The sequence below is a fragment of the Peromyscus eremicus genome, chromosome 6 (genome assembly GCF_949786415.1).
Source record: "Peromyscus eremicus chromosome 6, PerEre_H2_v1, whole genome shotgun sequence".
NCBI classification, from domain to species: domain Eukaryota; kingdom Metazoa; phylum Chordata; class Mammalia; order Rodentia; family Cricetidae; genus Peromyscus; species Peromyscus eremicus.
In genome coordinates this window covers 43,907,719-43,910,815 of record NC_081421.1, presented here as the reverse complement: position 1 = coordinate 43,910,815, position 3,097 = coordinate 43,907,719, and positions in this window count along the sequence as shown.

Below are 3,097 nucleotides of genomic sequence, written 5' to 3'. Positions count from 1 at the left end.
GCTCAGCTCTTTTTTTTAATTTTAATTGACAAAATGATGATTGTGCATATTTATGGGGCATGATATGAAGGTTCAGAATATTGAAATTGTAGAATAAGAAGATTAGGTGAATTAACATAGCTATCACTTCTCCCTTTGTGGTAAGAACATTTGAATTCTATTCTTTCAGCAATTTTTGAAATGAACAATTCATTATTTTTAACTATAGCCTCCTTGCTCTGTAGTGTATCACCAGACCTTCTTCTTCCTGTTGGACACATTGTAACCTTCGACCATTTATTGGGATGCTTTTCTCTGCTGACGTCTCCTTCGTCCAGTCTGGTGACAAACGTTCTACTCTCTCTTTTTGTAGCCTCAAATGTATAGATTCTACATTTGCCTCTCTGTAAGGATCTATTTTCCTTAGGTGTAATGCTCTCTGCAAATAGCCGGGCTTTACTCTTTCTAGAAGTTGGATACTGCTCCAATGTGTATATATACCATATTTTTAAAATCACCTGTGATGGATGCTTAGTTTTGTATTTCAGCCACTGTGAATAGTTCTGCAGCGAACATGGGAGCATGGGAGCACACGCATTCCTTCAGCATACCGACTTTATACTTTTTGGATATAAACCAAGAAGGGGGATTGCCAGATTGTAGGGTAGTTCTATTTTTAATTTTTCTGTGGAACCTCCACATTGTTTCCCCAAATGGTTATAGTAATTTACATTCCTACCAACAGTGTGTAAGGCTTCCCTTTTCTTTATATCTTTGCCAATCTAGTTCCACCCTCACCTCTTTTTATTTTTTTTGATAAGCCTTTCTAACAGGTGTGAGCTGATTATTGGACTGCACACCTGCTACATCCATATTTAATCTTCTTGTTAACAAGATGGATAACGAATACATATTTAAATCAACTGCCCCCACCCCTCTTGCAGAATTCTGTCATTATGTCAGAGGCACATTTGTCCTTGGCCTCGCTGCCTTTCTGTCCTCAGGCAGGAATTCCTCCTGTGTCACAGAAGACCAAGGGAGTTCCTGGTTGTGTTTGGAATTTTTCAATCGAACAGTATTCTAAAGATGAGAGTTTTATACCCACTAAACACCAATGATATGGTTGCCTAAACAAGACCTGGACAATGACAACACCAGTTTATTTCCAGCATCGGTGTGGGAAATCTCACAAGGCCTCACTTTCACATGAAAGCTATGGGCTACTGGCTGCTAAGAGAGAAAGTCAGTATTCTCTGAGGAGGCCCTAAGATGTTATCTAATACCAAAAGGTCATCCCTAAACACATGTACATATAAGCAATACTAAATGGACACAGCAAGATGTATTTACCCATTTTTGTGTATATGTAGCAATAATAATTGAAGAAGAGTGTTGCAGAATATTTATTTACACTGTGTGAAGTTGTGTCACTATGATTGGTTTAATAAAGAGCTGAATGGCCAGTAGCTACGCAGGAGAGAATAGGCAGGACTTCCAGGCAGAGAGAGGAACTTGGGATGAATCTAGCCACGTGAGAGACTATAGAGACAAACCGAAGAAGCTGGACATATGGTACAGAGGAGAGGTAACCGAGCCATGTGGCAGAACATAGATTAATAAAAACAGGTTAATATAAGTTATAAGAGCTAGCTGGGAAAAAGCCTAACCTAAGGCCAAGCTTTCATAATTAATAATAAGTCTCCATGTCATTATTTGTGAGCTGGTGGCCCAAAGAGAAGTTTGACTATGGAAGATGTCATGAAGTTGAGGGAGAGTCAGGGACAGGGAGATGTTGGGGAGGGGTGGAGGGTGGAAATACAAATACAGCATTCATGTATGAAATCCTCAAGAAAAAGTATAATAAAATAAATGTTAAAAAAAGATGTGGTAAAGTTGAAGTGTGAGAGACATTCAGTGAAACTAAATTTATTCCGTGGTTAGTATTGAATAGAGATCCCGGAAGCTACAGATTTCTGTTTGAATAAATGGAGTTCACTGTGTTTTGAGGATCAAAACAGTTCTCAGAAGAAACATTCAGCCTCTGCTCTTTGCTAACCTGTTTTTCTTTTTAAATATTATATTTTGATGACATTCACACAGTCTGAAGAATAATATGAGGGATCTCGCATCATAGGCCTGAAGGTAGTACATGTGAAAACAGTGTTTAAGCTCTGCAGTACATGCATTAGTGACTTCTCTTGCTGTAGTGAAATGTCTGATGAAAGCCACACAAGGAAGGAAGGGTTTGTTTTAGCCCATGGTTCAGCTAGGTACCTAGTCCATCATCATGTCAGGAGCATGATGCAGCTCGTCACATTGCACCCACAGTCAGGCGGTAGAGAGCAGATAGAAAGTAGAGCCAGGCTATAAACAAGATCCCTCTCCAGTGACCCACTTCCTCCAGCAAGTTCCATCTCCTAAAGGTTCTACAACCTCCCAAAACAGCACCGCCATTTGGGGACCAAGTGTTCAAACACTTGGGCCTATGGGGGACATTGCAGGGCTAAACCACAACAGTGTAATACCTGACCTTGTGTGTCAGCATTGCTATCATCAAGATAAAGAATATTTCTGCCTTGATTCTTTTCCTATCCCTTCTTTTATCTGCAATGATCACTTTTTTCCCCTGAAAATAACCTTAACCTCTTTTCGCTTCAAGAATGAACTAAATCTTTTTGATAGCAGCAATGACCATCACAGCTGAGGACACTGTGTTGGCCACCACTCTCTCCCACTTTAACCCATCCTCTCCTCCTTTTCAACTTCTCTGCTTCTCAGGAGGCTGGCCTCTGGGAACCACATTACTCAGGCTTCCTCATTCTCTGGCTTCCAGCTAGGCTCAGCTCTACAGACACTAGACCAAGAAGGAGGGAGAGGAAGGGTGGGGGAAGAGGAATGTTTGCTAATCTATTCTCCTGTGCATTTCCCTGATACAGTGTCTCATCATGGCTCTAATGTTGGCTACCTTAGCTAGTTCAAAGTTTTTACTGTGCTTGAGACTGTTTAGGCTCTGGTAGGTTGATTCATTTCAGGCTTAGGGATGATGACAGCTCCCTGGTCTTAGTTATTCATGGGTATCCTATCTTTTTTTTTTTTTCTGTCAGTACTCTGTAAATGT